General features: G+C 35.8%; 1 protein-coding gene across 2 annotated transcripts in view; it reads right to left on the bottom strand.

Moving 5' to 3' along the window:
* The window catches only part of LOC124368776 (protein SSUH2 homolog), a 65,325-nt gene that overhangs the window by 22,231 nt on the left and 15,885 nt on the right, over positions 1–27,209 (bottom strand). The gene's annotated exons all lie outside the window — the stretch shown is intronic.

The following is a 27,209-nucleotide window of genomic DNA, read 5'->3' as shown; positions in this document are numbered from 1 at the left end:
CTGTAAAAACAGTGAGAAAGTAGATAGTGTTTTGAAAGTATTTTGAATCTTGGAAGCGATTTTTCTTTCCTTATTGAAAGTGGCGTATGATTGTAAATTGTTGTACATGTATAAAGCGGTGACCTTTCCAGAAAGCTTGCATTGTGAATAGGATACCGGAGCAATTAAGAATTTCTTGCGAAACGAGAGTGGTGGTGATTGTTATTAAAAAACTTTTCTTGGTTCGCTTTGACGTAAAGAAGACTCTGAAGAATGAAAAGAGAAGGTAGAGGAAGTTTTTGCAAATCTCTAAAGTGCTTCCTGCATGGGTCATGAAAAGGAGCCGAGTTGATCAGTCTTACCATTTTCTTTTAGATAAAAAACACTTTTTCAGAGGCAGGGGAATTTCCCCTGAAGATAGTTCCATACTATAGATGGGAATGAGCATAGGCAAAGTAAATCTGTTTGAGAGTGTGGTTTGTCAACAACACGCTGAAAGAGTGAGAAGGGCAAACGCTTTACTAAGTTTTGTCAGTAGCTCATTAATGTGGTGGTACCAAGTTAGACATGAGTCTATTTTGATTCCTATAAATTTTGTTGCTGGTACTAAGTTGAAATCTGTTGGAAAAAAGAGGAATCACTATGGGAAGAATTTCGGTAGTTAATATAAAATGGATAAATTTAGTTTTTTCTGGACTAAGCTTTAACCCATTTGCTGAAAACCATTTCTTCATTAAATTCAAGTTCTCCACCAATGTATCAACCAATTGATCTTTGTTTTTACCTGAGGCAACTACCGATGTGTCATCAGCGTATAGGACCATTTTTATGTTATTGACAATATAAGGCAGATCCTTGCAATAGATTAAAAAGAGGAGGGGATCAAGTATTGAGCCTTGTGGCACACCAGCAGTGACTTTCTACAACCCACTTCTCGTCTCAGAATTCAATACTACACACACTGCTCGCAATCAAAAAGATAGGATTTAAACCACCTTAAGGCCACTCCCTCAATGCCGTAGCACTTAAGCTTCCCGACCAGGATATCTAGGTTGACGCAATCAAACACCTTAGACAAGTCGTAGAAAACAGCAATGGTGTATCGCGATCCGTCCACTGCACCAGAAACTTGCTCCAAGAACTCAAATATCGCATCACAGGTACTTCTTCCTTTGCGAAAACCAAACTGACAAAAACTTAAAATACTGTTTTCTACCAAGAAATCATACAGTCTAGAGCACACTGCTCTCTCCAATACTTTAGAAAAGGCTGGTAAAAGAGATACTCGTCTAAAGTTATCTAAACTGTTTTTGTTAGGCTTTTTAGGAATAGGTTTTACTAGGGAGTACTTCAATTTGGAAAAATCCCTTCCTTAAGAGATAAGTTTGTTATAAGAGGTTTTGATAAATCGTTGACACATTTTTTTAAATAAAAATCGAGAAATTTCATCCGAACCAGCTGATTTTGTTGGATTTAGAGAAAGTATAATTTTGATCATCTCTTTTTCAGTAACTGGTTTAAAATTAAAAATTTTTGGGTAATAATTCTGAAACTCTGGGATATATTTAATTGCTTTAGGATAGGTTGGCAATTGATTAATATTTTTGATAGTGTTAATGAAATAATCATTGAGTGTGACAGCAATGGACATTTTGTTTGTGATAACATGATTATCCTTAGCAATCTCTTTTATTTCCAGCTCATCCCTGAGATTCCCAGTCTCTCTTTTAACCATCTGCCATGTAGCTTTAACTTTATTATTTGATTCCTTAATGTAACTACTGTTGTACTTTAACTTCGCTAGTGCTACACATTTTTTAAAAACCTTTTTGCATCTACGGACATATGCTTTAAAGTTTGGATGTCTAGATGTTTTGCTAAGTTTGTGCAGAAATCTTTTCCTTTCACTTGAAATTTTTAAGCCTGCTGTAATCCATTTCTTTGAAAATGTATTTTTGTTTGATATTTTTATTACTTTGTGAGGGAATGCTTTACAAAAGGATAGCTTTACGTTTTCAAGAAAACTTTTGTACATGTTATTTACATTACTGTTAGTTTTTCAATTATGGAAAACTTCAGACCAGTGTATATTTATTATATCACATTGAAACATTGAAATCGACTCATCTGAAAATACCCTTTTCTGATATAATCCACCCATCTTGCAGGTGATTTTGTTGGCTGTAACGAATCTTACAATTTGAGACAGATGGTCTGAGAGGCCTGTTTCATAAACACTGACATACTCTAGAGAAAAGTTAGTGAAAACATTGTCAATACAAGATTTAGAGCTACTTGTTATACGGTTGCTTCATTTACGTTTGATATCAAACCATACAACCTCAGTCTGGTAATAAAATCTAGCTTAATACTATTGCTTTTAAACATATCAATATTAAAGTCACCAGTAATAAGAAGTAAAGGATTTTTAAACTTTAAGAAAATCCTATGCAGGATATTGTCCAAGTTGTTAAGGAAAGTTTCAATATTAACTTTACTATAATTTGGAGGTCGGTAGACATTAACCACAACAATAGGTCGAGCACTCTTAATTAGACTAACACAGAATTCAAAAACACTCTCCACTAAAAAGCCATCAAACTCACTCAACGACACCAATCGAGATAAGATTTGGCAAGTATGCACACCCCACCCTTGTTTTGATTTTGCGTGTGTATATAGAAATCGTTTTGAAACCATTGATTTTACTTAATGTTGTATAAGTTTCTTGTGAGAGCCAGTCAGACAGACATATGATATCCAGATTTAGATTAGATGATTCCAGGAATAAATTTAATTGGTCAACTTTTAAATTTTGTACTAAGCCTTGAATATTACAGTGGAATAACACCAAGCTGCTTTTAGAGACAGACTGAGGTGTGGGATGCACACTCCCCTTACAATCATCCCCTCCATCTACTCTACCACTGAGCAGTTTCTCTTCTGTCCAAAAAAAGGCAGCACACTCGATCCAACGTGATAGTTGCAGGCCGATTCTCTTGGGCTCGGAGGCAGTGGTGGGAAGTCATGCTGCGAGAGATTGAACGACTCCATACTGAAACTGTCTCTGACGATGATAGAAACTTCATTATGCTGCTGCTGGTAAGTCGGACCCGGCGAACACATCAAGTTTAACACAGTCTCATAATTATCAATGTCAGATGGTGTTGGGTGAGCAATCTGTACAGGGGTGTGTTGGAGTCCTAGCTGAAAATTCAAATTAGGAGATGCGTAAGGACAGTTCATGCATTTGATTAGACGAGCCATCTCCTCGTCGATGTTCCACGAGAGCAGGTCCGTCATCGCTTGATGGATAGTAAGCTGGGCAGGCTCACCACTTAACGTGTAATTTGTGCCTCCCATTATGACAAGAAAGTTACTTGAACAGAGATTTTTTGCAAGATAATGGCCTTCTCTAATGATGTGCTTCAGTTTAGCTCCTGGCATTGATAAGACCGTGACACTAAAATCGTCCAGCTCACCCTCCACAAGATGACTCAGTCCTCTCCCATGGCTGTCTGAGAGGACTAATAGGTTTCTTTTTCGCTTTGATGTCCTCCTAAAACAGTTTGCTGGAGTCGTCTTAAGCGATTCCTACTGTGATCTACTCTCAGGTTCATGAACGAGAGCTTGCACTGTTATTGTAGTGATGGGTAGACATATCGAGTCATCATTTAGTAATGCAGTCATCATTCTCGTTGAACTCCACCCTGTCAGCTGAAACATTGTCATTTCCCCATCGTCTTTCTGACATGCCACACCATGTACCAGCGCTATAAAAAAGCAGTATTTACCAGCTCCGTGGGACTAAACCTTAAGAGGGTATCTGAGGGCCTGGCCCAGCAGAGTTGATACGATATCAGGCAATCTCGCATACTAATCTACTAGACAATGTGAGCTTCGAATGTTGGACACTTTTTTGAATCTCTCAGGGCAATCAAACGAAAAAAAGCCGTGTAACAACCACATAAAATATTTCCAACAGAGTCGATGTAATCGGTTTTTGGTTGTGTATATTTTAAATTTCAGAGACAAAGTCCTTACCAGATCACTTTCTTATGTTGATTTATTAGTAGAGTCCTAGTTCGCAAACTTTCTTAATCATGGTCAAATGCCTATTGTAGCGACAATATAATCGTATAGCAAACGTCATGTTACAATAATTTAAACTAAAATTTGGACTTCCACACCACAATTCTCTCACACAGACATACATTTTGTTCATTTCCATTCATTCACTGTCAATTAGTCCAACTTCAATCCGGGATTATTCTAATGATTATATGGTCTCCCGGTTTATTGCCAAAAACTCGTCCACATTATAAAATGCGTAGGACGCTAAACAACGTTTCAAACGAGTTAAACGGAAATGGTCGATTCTGTAACCGGACAGAATTACTAACCGAATAGTCGAGAAACGGGTCGTGTCAGTCGTGTACAACTGAGAACCAATAGAGTTCAGAGTCGAAATAGAACCAGCCCTCCGAAAGAAATCGTATACCTAAAATTACAAAGAGCAGATTAGTGTGGTGTAGATTCTTAGACGATCGCTTTAATTCCCATCAAAGCAAGTGTTGCGGTTTTCCTTTACCGAGGTCGTGTTTTTGTTTGGTTTGCGAGATATAATATTGTAGGGCAGAAGGCGCGCGTGGCAAATCAGTCGGTAAACACAGGTGCTGGTTACTGTCAAGGGGCGCACTGGGCGCTGTGTGATGTGCGGATGGGCGCGCGCCCAGTTACTGTACACAATAATTGGCGTTTCCTGCACTGTTTATAATCACTGCTATTCCTGGTATAACAACGTTTGCCTCAATCTCCGATTGATATCTGTTTATCTAGTCACGTCTGGCAAATACAAGATTGTTTGATATTGTTTTCATTGCGTTGCTTTGTAAATAATCCATATTAAACGCCGTTATTCAATTTGTTTTTCTTCTGTTTTCAGGGCAACAGAGTTGAGCTAGGCGTTACATGACTTGACATGACATGATTACATGACAATGCATCGTCATACGGTACATACCTCTATAACGACGGGAGTTCGCCGGTTCGAATTTCGGAACCAGACTAAACTTGTACTAGATTTCATCTTGTTTCGTATTATATTACTTTTTATTTTATAAACTGTTGATAGTTTGATTTAATAGTGGTATTTAAAAGATTGTTATGATGTGTTATCCAAATTTTATTATAGTGAATGTTAAACTAGTATTAAATATTATTAACACTTTTCCAAAAAAATATATTCTGTATAGGCATTTCCAAACCAAATGTTTTCATCGTCAGTCGACTCCACAAGACTTGTTTTAATAACATTTACTGCCAGCTTAGAATTTTTTCCAATTGCTTTAAGAGTCTTTGTAGTAGGTATTGTTATAAATTAAATAACTTTTATTATTGTTCGAAATACTTTTAAATCTTCATATTTTAAACTATTGTTATTTATTATCAAAATTGTCATATTTATTATCAATATATATTATTATTATGATTATGTCGTTCACTGTTGAAAAATCAAGGACTGGAAAAGCCATGCATTCTTTTCAACGGTGTTAAATATAGCCTAGGCATCAACAAATTCTTTAAAATGGAGAGGTGTCTAGGCGATGTCTAGGGAAGAGCTGTGGCGCGTCGATCAAAACTGATGCGGGTACGACACAAGTTATTGCCTGTAATCGAAAACACAGTGGCGGACATCCTGTCACAATGCTGCAACACCTGCATTGCATTCCTGTACAACAGGCAACACCCCTCTGCTTCACACCCGCCTTGGGGGATCCCTCACTAACGATCCGCCTGGTCTTGGAGAACAAATAAATGCAGTCAACAAAATACCCGAGGACAAGCTAGCGGAGATTTCCTGGCTCAGAAGAGACTCAGCGCCTTGAGAGCGATTTTAAAAAATCTGTTAAACGATAATATAGAATCAGACACCCGTTACTCGTTACGAGGGTTCAATACAAATAGTCTACAAAAGCAAGGAATTCTAAAAAAATACAAAATACTCTCACAAGTATAAGCATAATAAAGCCAAACACAGACTAAGAAATAATAAGAAACTAAGGACAGCACAAGCACCAAAAACTCCCGTGCAGTTCAAAACAGAGGGGATAAATGGTGACAGCCACGCTCATCATCTCGCCGGACTGGTGGGGAAACTGGTGGCTCCTGCAACAACGGTGAGTGGCGTCTGCAAGCCCGGGGCCAAGCTGCTCAACATCCTGAGGTCCTCCCCAAGACACAACTCACATTGCGAGGTGATAATTGCGTGAACCAATGATCTGGCTGACGGCGGACGGCGAGCAGAAGAACACACACATATACAGTATATCTTCATCTAGAGAAGCAAATCGCGGCTAGACCCACCAACACCGAGATCTCGATCTTAAAGACAAGATGTAAGCCATAAATGAGGGAGAACTCGAACCCAATTTTTCCAGTTAGTGCAACAGTGTCTTATGATGCACGCAGTCAAAAGCTTTGGAAATGTCTAAATATGCTAAGCACGTGTTTTTTCAAAGGTCGTTCAGCGCGTTAATTGTGGATGTGTTTTTTCCTGAATTAAAACTGTTCGGGATTCAGAGTTTGATTATTTTCTAGTTATAAGTCTTCCATTAAAATTAGTTTTATTAAAATTATTAAACACCAGGATAATTGGGATTAGATGACACTTGCTTGTAAGGCAAGGACCGTCCTTTTTAAAATTGGAATGACTTTGGCTGTCTTTAATAGGGATGGAAAAGTTCCTGTTACAAATTAATCAAATTTGTGAGAGGTCCCAATATTTTCCTGAGGTAGTGTTTGAGTAGTCACACTAACATTCCGTTTTTTTTCGCCTGTTTGTTTTTTTATAGTTTAGTCACTGAATTAAATGAGCGACCTCCTCCTCACTCACCGAGGCCAAAGCCTCTTCACTAACTCCATTGGAGTCGGCTCTTCTTCAGGACAAATCCAATAGATCCATTAAAACAAATTATTTATCGAATTCCTTTGTTACTATTACTTGGTCTTCAATAATTCTGTCCTCAATTTTGATTGACATTCTGTTTACATTGTTTATTTGAATTTCTATTTCTCCGATACAATCATTAATTAATTTTCCACGCATTTTTTTAAAAACTTTCAGAGTTACCCAAAGCTCTTCTGACATCATAGGTTTAGCAGCTCTAATGACTTTCCTACGGATCCTGCGGCATATTCTGAAAAAAGGTCTAAAATTCTCATTTTGAGTTATGAATGAATTTGAGATTCTCAGGAGAAATAAGAATTCCTTTGGTTGACCTGTGAACATTGTAGACTGAACAGCAGCTGTGGTGGATGACGGCCAAGGCGAGTTAGCAAAGTTCTGACGGGATCACCAAGGCGAGTTAGCAAAGTTCTGACGGGATCACCAAGGCGAGTTAGCAAAGTTCTGACGGGATCACCAAGGCGAGTTAGCAAAGTTCTGACGGGATCACCAAGGCGAGTTAGCAAAGTTCTGACGGGATCACCAAGGCGAGTTAGCAAAGTTCTGACGGGATCACCAAGGCGAGTTAGCAAAGTTCTGACGGGATCACCAAGGCGAGTTAGCAAAGTTCTGACGGGATCACCAAGGCAAGTTAGCAAAGTTCCTAAATCTGTGCAGTGGTGGTTGCAAGGTGTGTTACAGGAGTACATGTATTGTTTCTTTGGCAGCATATAAAATGAACATGTCAATCTTTCTCTAAAAATTTGCATTATAATCCTAAGTGTCTAGCAACGGCAATAGTCTTTTTCGGCCAAATGTCGGCTATGTTTTTAAAGGTTTTGTAGTAATACACTTTTGCCTCTTTCTTTTGAACTTTAAATTGAATCGGTATTTTTTAAAGGGCGTAAGTCATAATTTTGACAATATTCACTTTAATTTTTTCTGAGTCCAAGTACAATGATTTTCTTCAAAAGGGCGTTTTGAACATTATTTGATTTATACGGAGAAATATACGGAGTTTGTTATTTGATTTATTTTAAAAGGGCGTAAGTCATCAAAAGTATTTTTTAAAGGGCTTAAGATGGTTAGTTACCACTGTGGAAACAGCTGCTTGGTTACAGGACTTACGCTTTAAAAAAGGTTGCTACATCACCTGGCATTGCATCATTCTGCCACATTGATTGTTACTTGTTTTTTCATAACCTCTAACATCACTGACTCTTACATCACTTATTGCAAGTTTTAAATATTTATTAAAATTGAGTTTGCTATAGAAAATGAGTGAAAATATTGTTATTGGGAGTCCTAGGAAAAGGGAAGATCAAAATCCACATCTTTGTATGTTGTGTAAGAGGCTCAAATTAAAGGTTAGTTATATTTGAGCCATAGCGGTATAAATAAGTTGTTAAGAAACCTGAATTCTACTGCAAGTAAGATAATACGTTTATATTCAAATTTTAATTTAATAGAGAGTTTAAGTTAACTTACTTTAAAGTATTCCTTGGATAAATACATATCATTGGTGTTGTAGGTAGCCTGTTAGCCTATACAATTTATTTTACAAAGTGTATACCAAACTTTATACATTTTGGTTTATACATCTCTAATTAACCTGTTTAGTTCCAGATGCGCAAACAAGTGCTTCGCAAAACTAGGGGGGGGGGGAGAACTGCCTGGATGTTTTTCAAAGGTTCTAAAATATCCCCTCTAAAACTAAACAGGATTTGAGTCTACAAAGGCTAATTGAAGTTGTAGAGGTAGAGCATAGAAGACCAAGACCTAATGTGGTTCATAAAGAACAAAAAGTGCCTCATTTTGTACCATATTGTAGTAGGTACCCTCAAAAATCAGGTATGTTTCCCTGAATTTCTATCTGTGTTTTCTGTAAGTGAAAGACGAATAAGCGCATCAGACATCTCAACCTTCTCGGTCAAACCTCTGAAGATAAAAGATGGAAGAGGTTATCCACGCTTTGCCTAAGGAGGTCTACAGTTTATTGTCTAAGCACATAAAATATTTTCCACCAAAAGAGACCCATTATAAGGGTAAAAAGAGCTACTACCTATCATCAGATCTAAATATTAAAACAATGTGGAAATTATATTTAGAAAAATCCTTGATATTAACCATAATATAAGCCACACTTTCTATCGGCAATACTATAGAGACAACTCCAATTATACATTTGGACGTCCTCAAGTCGATGTCTGCAGTACCTGGGAGCAACTTAACATGAAAATTAAGTCAACTAGCCTAAACAGTGTTACGAAAAGAGTAGCAGTGGCAGAGTTGCTTGTACATAAGAGCAGAAGCAAGAAGTTTACACTTCATTGCAACATGAGCAGTCGAAAGAAGGTAAAAATGATGAACATATCTTGCCGTTAGCTTTCGATTATATGAAAACTGTATCAATTCCCAAACTGCTCGTTTCGGAGTTGTATTATATGAGGCAGTTGTCTGTTAATTATTTTGGAATCCACAATCAAAAAAGTAATGACACGACAATATCCCTATACCATGAGGGAGTATCACGGAAAGGCCCAAATAAATTGTGATCTTTCCTCAATGCCCCTTAAATCAGTACCCAGCCAATATACTGAACTTCGCCTCTTTCGCGACAACTGCTCAGGCCAAACAAAACCCAAGTGTTGTCTAAGTTCTGCCTATACCTGACAGATTCAGGACGTTTCAGAAAGTTACACAATATTTCCCAGTGCGTGGAAATAGTTTCCTACCTTGTGTTAGGGATTTCGGTATAATTTCAAAGGCCCTTAAGAAACATGATCGTGTTTCTACGGTTCACGAAATATCTGAGATAATTTTGCAAAGTGCATTTCGTATGAACAAATTTACTGTTCATGAAATTACGTCACCCGATACTGTCTTGGATTTTATGAAGTGGGAAAACATGTTTTACAAAAAATCCTTTATATCACAAGAATCCAAAGGTAGAAATACCCCCCCAAAAGGCAAAATGTACTTTTAAATTAGTACTCTCCTCTCCTCATGTTTCTATATGAGTCTAACAGTAAAGCTCGTGTCAAAGCATACCCTACACCACACATTTTGACTATCAAAAACAACATCCAAAGTTTTTTGCCGACCTTCGGGACAGACTTGCTAAGATCGAGTACCATTAAAAACTGCCAAAGTAGATGACCTCAGAAAATTGAAAGACTATATTCCAGAGGTACATAAATAATTGTTCAATGAAATCTGCGCCTGGCCTACTGTAGACGCATCAGCTAGCAAAAAACTGTAGTGATTGTGAACTGGAAGAAACAAGTGATGACTTGCAATAGTTGGTGTATTTGTTCTAGGTCTATTAATGATTTTTATCAATACTGTTTTCCAACACACTTTTGTATTTTTCAGTACTGTTTACTTAATCATTTAGTAAATATTAATTTCTTATGAATTTGTGTTTATTTGTAAACTCAAAACGAGATTTTCTTAAAAAGGGCGATATTTTCACATTTTTTGAAGCTAGTTACGCAATATTATATTTTAATAAATTTTAAAACCTTGACAAGTTGCTTTTCTCCATCTGTTAAGCGTTTTAAAACAGAGATTTAATTTGTATATTTGAGTTTAAACAGTTTTGTAGTTTTACAAAAAAAATTATTTGGTGACACGCCCTTTAAAAAAAAATTGCTTCAATTTTAGTTAATATATTTTTTCCAACATTTTACCGCCCCCAGAAATCTGCCACCCCGGGCTGTAGCCCTGGTGAAGGAGAGTCAACTCGGCCGGTGAAAGAAAGGGATTGGTACAGTTGTGGTAATGCCTTGTAGTTCACGTCCAACTCCAGATGAGTTCTGACAGCCAGTAAGTAAATAGTGTGTTACGTTCTCCGTAGCGTGTCGCGTTATCCGTAGCGTGTTGCGTTTTCCGTAGCGTGTTGCGTTTTCCGTAGCGTGTTACGTTCTCCGTAGCGTGTTGCGTTCTCCGTAGCGTGTTACGTTCTCCGTAGCGTACGTAGCGTGTTGCTATTTCCTTGAACCTTCGTACGCACTTCCGTAATTTGACTAAAAATAAGTTGTACGTTGCGGTAAGTAAGTTGTACTCTGAGGGCGGTAATCGTGTGAATGACTATTCATGAACTGCTCTGAACTACTCTGAACTGCTCTGAACTGCCCAGAACTGCTTCACTTATTGTTTAATAAATATTATGTCTTGAGCGTGACGCGTGGTGTGATAAGTTTCAAACCGTGATTAGTAAAATAGGTTCATGATCAACAATTACAATTTTAACATTGATTTAATTATTGATTTCTTTTAGTGTACGCTACTTACGTTATTCAAGAGATCCTAAAAGATAAAATGATCATTATTAGGATATAAAAGTCTTTTGTCCTATAATTCAAAGAACATTTTCTTGCTTCAATATTACTTCTTTTCTAAGCTGGACATCAATGAAGTTACAACGTGTTTTTGTACGGCAAATTCTGCTCTGCATTAGATGGCATGCATACATCTCTAGATTAAGTAGAATTCGGTTATCTTACACTTACGCGGCAGGTGTCTAACAAACATCTACGTTTTCCAGTTCACCCCGCGTCCCATTTCCCGTATAATTCTGATTAATGTTTCGAAAGGACTGGAAACGCTAAATGATTGAGGTTGGTAGGTTCATATATGATTAAAAAAGTAAAAAAAGTAAAGTAAAGAATGTCTTATTTTACCAGGCGAAGTTAGGGCTAAGAAGCCCTCTCTAACACTTAACCTGGTAGGATTAAGGTAGGTAAATAGATAGCTAGGTGGATTAAGTAGGTTAAGTAGTATTTAGTTAAATTAAGTAGTTAATTTCAGTTCTAACTTACTTACCTAAATGACCTTAGTAACGCAGAAGACGAGGGATATAATTAAGATCAATAAAAGATGTAATCAATATAGTAAACATAGTAATCATTTACAATGTCGATTACTCTTTTAAAATATGAATGGTGTTAGTAAAAACTAAGGGTCAAGGAATACTAACATCCAGTAGTGTGTAGATAGTACAGCATGTCCCTTACAAACTGAACAACGTTATTAGGTTGAAAATACTTTAATAACACACATATAAAACATTTTTTTAATTTAAAGTAACACACAAATTCTTGAATTATCTTGGGAGTCAATTTTACTTGTGAAGTTCGACAAGGTTTCCTTTGTTGGCAAAAAGATACACCATTTGGCAATCTACTCTAGCCACATGAAATTTCACCATTAATGAAAAAATGTCTTTATTAGAGGCGAGGTTAGGACTATAAAGTCCTCTCTATCACTTAACCTCACTTAATGTTTGAGTGATGTAATATTTGTGCACAAACTTGTGGCAATTGTGCTACTGGCTGTCCTGAAATATTTAAAATGGTACTCGTTCCCTCGATCTCTTCTGCAGATTTCACTATTCTCGTGACTACATTTACTATGGTCCAATGGTGAGATCAGAGGCTTGGCAACTCTATCTGCAGGTAGAATACATTTTATTAAAATTCAAACTGTACTTGTTTCAACGAAATCCGTCAATGCATAAGCGAGCACGACTACCTCAAATGTGGTACATCTTCACAGGCCGGGATCAGCAAACATTTGGTCTTTTGATAGGCGACAAACAACTGATTCCTCTTAAAAGTAACATGTTTGGCGCTCCCGGCTTGTGCAAGCGTATCTTTAAAGTGGTCGTGCTCGCTTATGCGTTGACGGATTTTGTTGAGTCAAGTACAGTTTGAATTTTAATAAAATGTTTAAAACTTTGATGTCTAGTAACGTTTTTATAACTATGCTGGGTTTTTGATATTTGACTTTAAACATATTCAACATACGTCATTTTGTTAATATTAAAGAAAATGACTCAATTATTTTAAAAAAAATGTCCTTATCAATCCAAACGCCTGTGCCAAATTTGGTTTCTTTACCTTAACTAGTTTATAATTCCTTATAAAAAATACAAAATAGCAGCTAGAGGTTAACGAAACATATCTCGAACTAATTTTTATATGACATTAAAACATGAATACCTACTAACACCCACAGAAGTTTGTGACATCCTTTCATGAACATCCTGTACATTGTTTCTTATAATTGTTATATGTTACAAGTGAGATCTATGTTTGCAGATTACATATTTTTGTCTATACAGTTAAAAGTGAAATACAGTCTATGTAGTTTTAAATCTATTTTATAAATCGATTGTATAATGCATTTTCTGTTTGTCGTTGGAAAGTAATAAAATAAATTCCGTAGATAAACGATGAAGCGCAGTAGCCGCAAAGTATTTACGTTCAAGTGTAGTAATGTTTCTTTTAAATTCTTTGATTTTTGTGTTTTGATAAATTTAACTCACGTGCTACAATGCGTGGATAAATTTTTGATAAATGGGTAGAAATGATTGTTGATCTTGTCAATAGCTTCATTTGGCAGTTTAGGCCTACCATTTCCTTTTGAATGTTCTGTGCTACCAGTTAACTTAAACTTACCATACCAGGCTAGAAGTCTAACCGTATGGCTTGACGGTGGATGTCGACCATAACATGTCCTTAATATTCTTTGCACTACATTATCAGATTTCGTTTCAATGCAGCATTTAACACATTGCACTTTCTCTTGCGCTTTTTACAGCGGCTGCTTTATTTATTGTATGTTATGAGTTTGGGCAAACAACAATGGACCAATGGATCTGTACGATTAACATTAAAAGAAACTTTATAAACTCTACCATGGAATGGTCATGCTTAAAACTATCTAAATTTAACAGTGCGGATTTTATTAGGCTTTGAAGTTGTTCAATTTCTTGTGGGGACAAGGTTATGGACATGGCTCGTGCGGTTAGGTCTGGGGACACAGGCGGTTTTATATTAATCATTTTCAATTATAATTATAACAAGTAACACATTTATAACACATTTATCGTTATGTTATGTAATATTACATAACGTATTTTAACCCATAAACTGTGATCAACCCATTAATGTTTGAGTATGTTTGTTAAGTATAATTTACTTAGACTAATTTTAGGTGAGCCCCAGACCTTTCCCCAAACACTTCCTCTCTACACTACTGTTAACAACTACGTGTTTAGCTACCAGTCTTAATTTATCGTTATGTTATGTAAAAAACGTATTTTAACCCATAAACTGTGATCAACCCATTAATGTTTGAGTCGGTTTGTTAAGTATAATTTACACTAATTTTAGGTGACCGCCCCATGTCCAAACATGACACTCGCATGTCCAGACCGCTGAAAAAACAAGGCTACTGTGTTGTCGGTTCTGACCTTACCGCCCCATGTCCAGGGGCATGAAGAAGTTTTTGGACCTTATATTTAGTGATTTGGCATATGTAAAAATTGAATACTGCTTCAAAAGCCCCCAAAATGTAGTTTATTATTAAAACTTTACATACAGACTGAGATTTTGGCAGCCAATCCCGAATAAGATTATTTTAACTTTCATTTGGATTTTCAGTATGTTTTATTTTTAAACATATGTTTAACAGCTCTCTGACACACCTAAAAATTATATTTTTATATTCAAAAGTTTTTCTTAGGGTCCAATTATAAGATTGCCCAAATTCCCACTTTAAATGCCTATAAATCATCTTCAGGAACTTTGTCCTAGAAACTGACGTTAAAATGGCCCAAATGAAAATCGCTTGTACCTTCCTGAAGAATCGAAATCACACGTGTGGAGCTTAGCAATTCGCATTGTAAATATGGGCGTATTCCTTACAGCCCTAACCTCATAGATCAAGATATAGTCGTAGAGGTCTAGATAGAGTGACAGAAAAATTGCAATTTAAGAAACCGTTATGTACATGTTGTAAACGTGTTAACAACTACGTGTTTGTGTTTAGCTAGCAATTTATCGTTATGTTATGTAATATTATGGGCATATTTTAACCCATCAACTTTAAATTAATGTTTGAGTCGACTCCTGTTAAAACTACGTGTTTAGCTACCAGTCTTCATTTATCGTTATGTTATGTAATATTATATAACATATTTTAACCCATCAACTTTAAATTAATGTTTGAGTCACTACTGTTAACAACTACGTGTTTAGCTACCAGTCTTAATTTATCGTTATGTTATGTAATATTATATAACATATTTTAACCCATCAACTTTAAATGTAATGTTTGAGTCGACTACTGTTAACAACTACGTGTTTAGCTACCAGTCTTCATTTATCGTTATGTTATGTAATATTATATAACATATTTTAACCCATCAACTTTAAATTAATGTTTGAGTCGACTACTGTTAACAACTACGTGTTTAGCTGCCAGTCTTAATGTAACTGTTGCTGAATAATAAATTACATCATCACTGATCCCTCCCTTACCTCTTCATGAGGATGGTGCTCCGCTTTAGACAGCTGTGTTCTCGGTCCGAGAGAGGATACTTTCTGTAGCCTGAGAGAGGAAATGAGGGGGGAGGATTGGGGAGGAGTGCATTCGAAGATCCGGCAGTATAAATGTTTACTTCTTTTTACGTTACGTTAACACAAAGCGATCTCGTTTCAGAAGAAACACAATTCTGACTCACCGTCAGAACTCTTTGTTACTACTTCTAAAAATACTGGCGTCTCCCCTTTTAGAACCTGTGCCGTGTAATTGGTCTTATCTACTGCATTTTAGCCTTTCCCCCAGCGTCTGGGGAATTTCCTAGATTCAAGCCATGAGAAGCACTACATCGACGTTATTACAAACAAGTCGATATTGGTTTACTAGCAGTGGTGAACACGAATATAGGGATTATCAGTGATCGATACATGTAATTTTTACATATACGAAGAATATAGAATGATTTTCGAGGAAAAACATCTCGATTTTTCGTTAGTGTTACAATATCAATTTAGGATCCTCCAATACTAGAGTGTAATATACTTTCGAAAAAATGCGAGACATATGTCAGACCTACAAAAGAATTGTTCCTGACAAAGCTTTTAGTTTTCCGTTGTAACATTGACAACGTTAGAGTCCAACACAACCTTCTTTATAAACAGCCCTAGGCACCACGAAATTTGAAGTTTTTAAGTACCAAACCTGATTACGCGTAGTCCGCACCACGCCAAATTTGGATCTTGAATATTGAAAGTGCCCATAATTAATACATACAAATTTGGATCTTGAATATTGAAAGTGTCCATAATTAATACATACAAATTTGGATCTTGAATATTGAGTGTACCCATAATTAATACATACAAATTTGGATCTTGAATACTGAGTGTCCATAATTAATACATACAAATTTGGATCTTGAATATTGAAAGTGCCCATAATTAATGCATACAAATTTAACTAGTCAGCCAAAAAATGTAATTTAAAAAATTTAATTATGTATTTTATATCCATCGGTTTTATTGCTAGCCCTGTAAAAAAAAAATCCATTGGTTTTATTGCTAGTTGTAGGAAAATAAAGGATGGATATGAATAGGAATGAATAATAATTAAATTATTATTTTAAAATTTGTTAATTAAAAATGTTTAATTAAAACGACTACGGTGCACTACTATAAACCGATTCCAAATTGTCCTCAGTTTATTGTAAATACAATATTAAGAAGCTGGGAGTGTTAACAATTTTACATAGTTTTAATTTAAAGTTTAAAATCAAATTGATATCACCATGAAATGTCAAGGTTTATAATTAAAAAGCACTGAGGGCATTCAATAACCGGCGTGAAATATCCTTGTATGTAATGCCGTTAGAGCCGATGTGAGACTTGGAGATACTGGGAATAATCTTTCATACAGTTTGTATTTTATAGTTATAAAAGTTTTTTTACACGTTTACAACATGTACATAACGGTTTCTTAAATTGTTTAAACGTACTGTTGTATTTTTTTTTTAATATGAAAATGCAATTTTTCTGTCACTCTATCTACACCTCTACGACTATATCTTGATCTATGAGGTTAGGGCTGTAAGGAATACGCCCATATTTACAATGCGAATTGCTAAGCTCCACACGTGTGATTTCGATTCTTCAGGAATGTACAAGCGATTTTCATTTGGGCCATTTTAACGTCAGTTTCTAGGACAAAGTTCCTGAAGATGATTTATAGGCATTTAAAGTGGGAATTTGGGCAATCTTATAATTGGACCCTAAGAAAAACTTTTGAATATAAAAATATAATTTTTAGGTGTGTCAGAGAGCTGTTAAACATATGTTTAAAAATAAAACATACTGAAAATCCAAATGAAAGTTAAAATAATGTTATTCGGGATTGGCTGCCAAAATCTCAGTCTGTATGTAAAGTTTTAATAATAAACTACATTTTGGGGGCTTTTGAAGCAGTATTCACTTTTACATATGCCAAATCACTAAATATAAGGTCCAAAAACTTCTTCATGCCCCTGGACATGGGGCGGTCCGGTCAGAACCGACAACAGAGTAGCCTGTGTTTTCAGCGGTCTGGACACGCTTCTTCATGCCCCTGGACATAGGGCGGTCCGGTCAGAACCGACAACAGAGTAGCCTGTGTTTTCAGCGGCCTGGACACGCTTCTTCATGCCCCTGGACATAGGGCGGTCCAGTCAGAACCGACAACAGAGTAGCCTGTGTTTTCAGCGGTCTGGACACGCTTCTTCATGCCCCTGGACATAGGGCGGTCCGGTCAGAACCGACAACAGAGTAGCCTGTGTTTTCAGCGGTCTGGACACGCTTCTTTATGCCCCTGGACATGGGGAGGTCCGGCCAGAACCGACAACAGAGTAGCCTGTGTTTTCAGCGGTCTGGACACGCTTCTTCATGCCCCTGGACATGGGGCGGTCCGGTCAGAACCGACAACAGAGTAGCCTGTGTTTTCAGCGGTCTGGACACGCTTCTTCATGCCCCTGGACATAGGGCGGTCCGGTAGCCGAGAACAAATTTACTTTGTGAACGCACTCAATCCGTTTAGTAATAAAAATGAAAACACATTATTGGCATGGATGTTTTATTATCATTGTTGTTATTTTTTATTGTGTAATTACTAAACCAATAAGAAGTTTAAAATTACACGGATTTCAAACCATTAAAAAAGTTTTATCCCAAAATCTTGTATATGGTCAATACTATGTACTACACATCTTCCATTTATTCATTCTACCCATCCAAAAGTCAAAGAAACGGAAAATACGAGAAAATGAGAGAATTCAGGTATTAAAATAATTCCAAATTTGACTAGATCATCGAAGAATATAAAGTTACTGTACTCCGAGTCATATCAAAGTCACAACCATCCTGCACGAACGGTCCTGGGTTCGAATCTGAAAACTGGCACTTACAAATCTACTTTCTGAAGTAACTACCAGTTTTTCATGTCAGGGGGATGGCGTGCAAGGAGTCAGAAGGAAATTTTAAATTGGAGCATAGGTCGAGTAGTGCATCAAATTAAAGGTAGAGTACAATTCCACAAATCCGACCTGAAAAGGTTCTCTGTTTAAAAATGTACGCTGATTTAAAGTGTGAAACATTTACAATGTAGGTCCTGTTCTAGGTGGTTTAATATTCTTGTCTTGGCTCAAGTTGTGAAAGTTAAAGTTAGTAAATGAATACATTGGACTTAAGAAATAATTTTTAAGGTAGTTAGTAAGTTTTTACGTCTAATGGATGATGATCTACAAGGAGTTCGGCAAAACGTTTTAACGTTATCTTGGAATATGTTTCCTCCATTGGATGCGAAGAGTCATTATTTACGTAATCCGTTTTGTGTATTACCTACGATTGTTATTGTATTAAAACATTACAAATACATATATTGGGATTTTCCCAGTACATACGGAAAGCTGGATTAATTTGAACGAAGGATAGTTAACATTTAAACATTTCAAAAATTCATATTTTATGTTTTTATTCAAACGAAATACGAATTTAATGTTTGTTACAAGTACTGGGGTATCGTGTAAGGGCTTTCAAATGTCATTGTGATAGTTTCCTGCCAAACTGGAAAGGTCATGTAATTCTTAGCACTAAGTTGATCTATTTGCCTCCAAAATTTCAGCTCTGGGTGTAAAAATTTAGTATTCTAACGTTTATACGAAGTTGTGATGTTTCAGATAGCAGTTCTGTACATTCCAAGAGAGATTTTAAAAAGATGTACCAGTACCACGCTTTAGATTCAACAGAACAATGCACACATTTATCAAATAACTAACAATATTAAGTACCGTGTCGAATATCACTCCAGATTAAACCAAGCTATCAGCTTGGATATGTTCTTTCGCGATATATCGATAATAATTTGGGTATGAGAAATGTCCATACTGCATTGCCTGAAAATTTATATGAAGTTGAATTTACAAATAAATGTTGGATAATCTGCCAACCAGTTTGAAGGTACATTACTGACGATGGATCATTTGAAAGTTTTACATCATTACGGATATCATCAATTTTCATGTGAACGCATTTTCATAAATTTTTTAATCAATTTTCAAATAAAAAAAATGAATAACGGAAACACTCCATTTCGGGGACCGGTATTTCCTCTATTCTTTATGTGTTGAATTATTAAACATCACATTGAGCATGCGAGAGAGGTAAAACATAAAAAATACATGAGGAGGAATACTACACCTCCAAACTTAAGAACCAAAAGGCTGTAACTATCCTTAGTGAGTCTACGACAACCCTGAGGATAGTCTACTACCCTTACGCTGCTTGTTAAGTTGCATCTATAGTCTTTGGGTAATGGTTAGAGTAAGGCTAAAAGACGACAAAGGCTACTCTTCTAATAATAAAAAGTCCAACACCAAAGAACAATAAACATAGTGGACAGTAGACATTATAGTAGTGTCGAGCTGTCTGTCTAGCAGAATGTAACGTAGATCTGTCTGACGAGTCAAGAATACACTGGTGTTGAGCAACACTACGTGTCAACGTTTCAAACCAGAATATAAATACACTACAACATTGTCTCCGTCTGGCGTTGGAGACACAGCACTGGTTGATTGCACGCAAGACATGTTAGAGTTCTCCAGTATTATCGGTGGAGGAAGGTAATTGCAACACTGGCTAGCCTGTAGGGGTTGAGTATTTACAATGTAACAAAATTAATAAAACATGTATGTATCCCGTATTTTTAATACGAAAAGGGTTACAAAAGGTATAACTCAACGTTTCGAGGATTGGAATCTATCCTCTTCGTCAGGTGGGGAGGTATTACTACAATTAAAAATACAAAACAGAAAGAAGTAAAGAAGAGAAAGAAAAGGGTTGAAACATACCCAAAACCTGCTTGGAGTCCAGTCCAGGCATTGTTACTGCACAGGATACAAGTCCCGAGCAGAAATCACAACTACGAGGATTGCAATCACACATCACACTAGCACAGGCAACAGTGGGATACTAACAAGACCCACTGTAGCCTGCGCAGCTTTTGGGTATGTTTCAACCATTTTCTTTCCCTTCTTTACTTCTTTCTGTGCTTTATTCGTATATGTATTAATACCTCCCCCAACTGACGAAGAGGGTAGATTCTGATCCTCGAAACGTTGTGTTATACTTTTTGTAACCTACAACGATGGCAAATGTCCGAAATTTGATTATCCTTTCAAACCTTCCAACGTAAATAACAAAACTTTAATCAAAGAAGAAAACGGTATTGGTACACGATGTATAATATTAATTTAATACAACAATACCAATGATGTTTCTAAGATAGTGCTTTACAATCGTACTTCAACGTGTCTTGAATCTAAAAATTAAGAGGTTTAGACTGATATGGCGAAGTTTTTATAGTAATGAAAGTAAACACTCGGAAAACCAATATGAAATTCCACGCATTTAGAACAGTTTAAATGGTGTCTTTTTAAAACAAATCGGCTTAGAATGAGCTTTGAAATTAGCACCCGCAATAATTTTCATGGCTTTTTTCTGAGACATTAAAATTTTATCACTTATACCCCACAAGAGCAGACCATAACTAACGATGCTCAGGTTTAGTGCGAAGTAAACAATTCTTAGCGTATCTTAAAAAAAGGGTTTAGTTTTTGCAATAAATATACCACTCTGCTCAATTTTTTATAAAAATAATCAACGTGTATATGCCAAGACAGCGTAGGATCAATAAAAATTCGTATTAACTTTACATTCTCAATGATTTTTTTTTTCAAAATTGCTCTACTCAGAGTAAATACCATGTTTTGGGTCTTCTCTGCGTTCATAAATAACACATTAGCTTTATACCAGTCATCGGATTGGTTTAAAATAATTATAAAATCATTGAAAACTAAATGTAATTAATTTTGAGTTGTAAAAAAGTAACGTCGTCAACAAACATAATTGATCTGAAATTGACATTGACATCTAAATCGTTAACTAAGACTAAAAACAGAAGTGCACCCAGAACGGACCCCTGTGGTATTCCATTACAAACCTCAGCACAATTAGAATAGGATAAGCACAAATAGAATAGCACAATTTTAACTGAATACTCTGGTTAGAAATACGAAATGATGTAAGTTGTCTTTTATTCACGGACGAATAGATGTTAACAAGATACGGAAATCTAAATTTGACCTCGGGGCCTTGGCAAGTTGTGGTCCCCCCGAGGCCCACACAATGGCATCTCTGTCGCGGCATTTGTTCCTCTCTTTATTTATTTTTTATTGGGTGTACGCTTGCGTGTGTATTTTTTTCATACTCACGTTAGTATAATGCGAGAAAATAGGACTATGAACCCGATACAAATTTGTTTTTAGGAAGAGGCCGACCGATCCCCTTTTAAGCTTTATTCTGTCCGTCCTCATGGGCCACTGACCGGTGCGAGGATCTTATCAAAGAGAATAAGGGGGAGAGTCGATACAGAACGAGGTTGATTGTACTGATGAAAAGTGCAACGGTCACAGACAGGATTTGAACCTGCGCTATCTCTCACTCGACCCAGTCCAACGACTTGGACCGCTCGGCCGTCGGCACTCCCAAATAATAATCATCTTAATTATTGAGTTTCCAAAAGTATATAATGTAGATTTATTGTATGGATGAAGATTTTCGAACCGGCACGTTTGATTAAAACCTAAGCCGCGAGCCGTACCAGCGCTGTAGGGGACCTATGATCGCTATGTTGTTGATTGGTCAGGTTTAACCGGAATATCCACATAATTATCCTATAGATCCGCAATATCTGCAAGAATTTCCATTTGAGAGTTCCCGAAATTCTCGGCCTGGTACAACGGAGTTACATAATGATGTCTCATCGTACGTTTGAGGCAACCAAATATAAATTCGTTTAAAGTTCACGCAGTGATATTGTGTGAGGCAAAGTGGGATGTAGAGACTGAAATAATAATCAACAATCACAACAACAGCAACAATAACAATCAATAATATAAGCAATAATCTTCTTTGTACGTCACGGCTTTCCCGTGCTAGAAGGTCCAGATAAGTCATTTTAAGGTCCAAGTGTATGTTATACTGGAAATCAAAGTAAGTATTCTTGAGGTCCATGAAGGATGTTTGAAATGTAAGTTAGGTACTTGATATCCAAATAAGGATACTGGAAAGGCAAGAAAGGGTTATTAAGGTCCAAGTAAGGATGCCTACTGGCATACCTTTATTTGTAATAGAATTGTGGGCTGTAATCATGTTTTATAAGTTTGAAAGAATATGCGTTAAATAAGAAGTACAATCATTCTTAACAAGTTGAGGTTCTGAACAATAATTGAGCTAAGACACGCTAGTATTCTACAAGATACGCAAAAGGATCTCAACTTTCTTCTCTAATGAAAACTAGGTTCAATTTCGAGGGATTTTAAATTTAATGTCATTTATATTATTACATCACCCTAATACGTACACAGGTACGATTTATTATGTTCGATTTATCATAGAACTAAACTAATATAATCGTATTTGTAAGTTGGTTTAACTAGAAGTTTGATTCAACCTCTTAACATGGGTACACGTAACGACACAGGTTTTTTATTTCTTATTATGTAATGTTATCAGTGGCAGTGTTACCAGTATACCATACTTGGACGAAATTACCTACCTGGACCTCTAGCATGGCAAGGCCGTGACGTACAAAAAAGATTATTGTTATATTATTGTTTGTTATTGTTGCTGTTGTTGTGATTGTTGATTATTATTTCAGTCTCTACATCCCACTTTGCCTCACACAATATCACTGCGTGAACTTTAAACGATGTTATATTTGGTTGCCTCAAACGTACGATGAGACCTCATTATGTAACTCCGTTGTACCAGGCCGAGAATTTCGGGAATTTTGAAACGGAAATTCTTGCGGATATTGCGGATCTACAGGATAATTATGCGGGTATTCCGGTAAAACCTGGCCAATAGACATCATAAGATTCACCCAGAAAATATATTCTCTGTGGATGTCCAGAACACCGTGGAGTCGGGAGTATGGGAACACCCCTAGATTCGCAGGAAGTCCGGGGCTCTCCCCCGGGAAATTTTTGAAATATTTGGTCCCCAAATTATTATTTTTAAAGTACTTTTAAATAATAAAAAGAACAAGTGGTGCAAAGTGGAGGGCCAGAGTGTATAAAGTTTACAGTAAAACCGCTCTATCACCAATCGCCAATAAGCGTATACTGAAATAATTACATTCTACTGCAACAAATACAGTTATATAAAGTTTATTTAACTAAAACCAAATGTAGTCTTAACAGTAACAAAATATTGAAAGAAAATAGTTAAATTTAAATCTCAAATCAAGACCAAAGTTCAGTCATGATGTCTACTTTTGGATCAAAAGTAGGTATAGATATCCGAGTTCGAAAGTTGACCACATACTAAGTAATAGAGATACAGTAAAATGAAATAAAATGAAAAATTGTTTATTTAAACAGGCAGAGTTAGGGTCTCATGGCCCTTTCTTACACTTAACCAGTCTGAACAATAATTTATTAACAAATATTAACCAAATTAATATTAACACTGATCTACTTTACTAAAGATATTAAATTAAACATTAATCTAAACACTAAAAAATATAAATATGATACTTCTAAAAAAAATCATTCACTTTAGTAACAGGAGTTATATTAAAATAGAGCTTGTTTAGATATGCGTTTATACATATAAAACTGTTTACTAACAATAACTTCCAGTTTATATATCCATAACAACGAAAAAATACCCTTTTGGGGCGCCTTTCAATCAAACTGCAACTTTGAACATTCCTAACTCAGAAGCTTGTGATTCCATAAAGATTCAATGTTTATCGAACGAATACAAGCTTGGTAAACGGTACCTCTTTATACTTCATACTTTATCTTGTATACTTCATAGTATACAATATATATGCAAGTGTATTGTAATTAATTATGTGATTTAAAATTTTTAGAATAGTATGGAAGTTAATTTATCATTAAATTACCATCTTAACTTTTTGTCTTGCCCGAGTGGTCCACAAAATTCTACATTGGTCACGTCATGGAACTCTTAATCATTATTACTCTTGAACGTGTAATTTTGTAAACCATTACTAAAAATGATTAAGTTTCAACACATATTAAATTGAGCAGGTTTTGTTAATCTACCGTAACCGGCAAACTGATCGATTTACCGCGCAAATCGTCACACTGCCCAGGGCGGTTTGCTTCGTAGAGACAACAAATGGTAACAAACTATACAGTTCAGAACTGCTCAGAGCTCGGAAACATACTCACTACTGTGACAACTGATCATATCGGAGCTACTCTAAAAGATACTTTGTACCGGGAACTCGTTTTCCTAAGAGTACAAGTAATCGTAAACAGAAATTACCCGGTACAGTTTACTTTCACGATACAGATACTTTACACGTTTACCGCCGTTCCTGGTACAAAGTACCTACTCGGACTCGTTTAGCAGTTTCTGTACGTGTACATTTTGCACTCGGTTACTGAAAGTACCGAGTAAAGGGAGAAGCCACAAGAAATAGTAACAACTAACCTCACTTTTGTAGTTGCTCCGTGGCGGTGAAATATTTAGCGCTTTGGACTAAATTGAACTACATGTGCAGTGCTGTGTATTTCATAGATTAAAATGGTTATAAAGCTCGAATTTATATATTTGATTACAGTTAATTTCAAAGATTTAAAGACTTTTCTAATTTATGGATTAGTATTGTATATCAAGTATAAAAGCACATAATACGTTTTTATTGAAATTTTCATACTACGGTTTTTGGAATTTGCATTTCTTCTTTCATCAATAATTTCTGTAGGTACACCATTGAAAATATTTAATCAAATGGTTATCACAAACATATAAAATTTACTACAAATTTGGTCATACGGGCATTTCCTCATCAAACTTCATAAAGTATTAAATCGTATTTTCAAACTTAACCAGCTTGTGAGTAAATCATTCGATAAAGTCTGGTCAAGTTTGAAATAAATTTTCAAGTTTGATCAAACCACTTAATTCATCTGATTATATTGGAGTTGATCAGGCTTAAATTAAATTTTGAACGGGCCAGTTATACAATGTTCGTGCGGACAAATAATCTGCATTAGTTCTTCTTCACAATGAAAATACCATAGCTCATTTCACTTTCGAAATATCGTGTAAAACACAGACAGACAAAAGAATTTTGTCTGTCCACTGAGAGATAACATTTCGCACGAACCAACAGTAAAGCGTGTTTCGCCCACGGTTTTGACGTACTCTCATGTGTTGTAAAGTACTTATAACAAATTTTCAAATTTTACACGATACAATGCCGAGGATCCACGAACTTCACACCTGTGGTTCTGGATAACACACACCACTCCTTGTACTATTTACTCCAATTATGTTATAACCGGATGTTATGCGACCATGGATGTAGTCTGTGGTGTCGCGTTAGCACATGAAACATAAATAATATTGAATATTGTTTCAATAATGAAATTGCTTATGAAATTCGATCCTAGTTTTATCTAAAATTGATAACTTCCTCTCCCCACAGATTACTTTATAAAGCATACAGTTAAAGTGCCAGTTTCGTTGCCAAAACATGTCAGAGCAGTCTATGATTTATAGAGCAATAGTTCTGTACATTGTATACACAACCTTGTGTTGATATGTGCTTCGTGTTATTACAAGTTCCTTTCTGTTCCTTTGTAAGCGTTCATACCTGTATTTTATTACAGTTGTTGAAATTAAGTGTTTTGTAAACGTTATCTATACTTAGAGAGTTTGAAATGTTTAAAAAAAAAAGAAAACAAAACAAAAAGTTCCTGTAAATGTATGCCCTAAAATGCATCGTTTTCCGTATGTGTATCTGTTTGTGTTTTTTACATTAAATATTTTCTAAACAACCATTAAAGGTAAAAATTTTAAAATTTCTACATATGCTTAATCTAGTAAAGATCGTCAGTTATTACAAACTTTTTAGTCAACAAGATTCAAAACGGCGGCTTGTTAAAACCTTTGTTGGTGAGGTTCTTAAAAACTAATTCCTATATAAAAATGCACTAGAATCCAAATATTTTATACATTTTATTCTAAAACAAATGTTATCTCATTAATTAAAATCGCTCAAGAGATAAAAAAAGTTGTGGCATTTTTCTTAACCTAGTACAGAACCACAATGTACCTAGTACCTAGTAGTATGTGGTATCTGTGTGCATATATATATATATATATATATATATATATATATATATATATATATATGTATGTATACAAATTTCGTTGCATAGTTTTCACACATTATTCAATTACACTTCCCCATTTGATTTATCAGATCAAAATTAGTTACGGGATAAAGTTCAAACTTTGCAAAACGTTTTGTCTAATTAAAGAACTGTTATTAAAGAAAGGTATTTAGATATATATATATATATATTTTTTTTTTTTTTTCAGAAAAACACACATATATTTTTTTCTTCAAAAAACACAAATAAACAGACACACGGAAAACTAAGCGAGATAGGGCTCTACTTATATGACATTTTTTTACTAACTTTTATCTGAAATCAATGGTGTAATGTTATTGAGTAATTTGTGAAGACTCTGTGTAGATAAAATCGTCAATTATTTCATCACTACATGCTGCTGTATGCAATACTAGTTTGAATTCCCAAAAGGACAAATATACGGATTACCAACGAGTATTCTGGGTCTCTAGTTCCGACCTCCTACGATTTACCAACGAGTATTCTGGGTCTCTAGTTCCGACCTCCTACGATTTACCAACGAGTATTCTGGGTCTATAGTTCCGACCTCCTACGATTTACAAGCGAGTATTCTGGGTCTCTAGTTCCGACCTCCTACGATTTACCAACGAGTATACTGGGTCTCTAGTTCCGACCTCCTACGATTTACCAACGAGTATTCTGGGTCTCTAGTTCCGACCTCCTACG

This window comes from Homalodisca vitripennis, chromosome X (assembly GCF_021130785.1).
Source record: "Homalodisca vitripennis isolate AUS2020 chromosome X, UT_GWSS_2.1, whole genome shotgun sequence".
Lineage (NCBI taxonomy): Eukaryota > Metazoa > Arthropoda > Insecta > Hemiptera > Cicadellidae > Homalodisca > Homalodisca vitripennis.
This window is presented reverse-complemented; position numbering and strand designations above follow the sequence as displayed.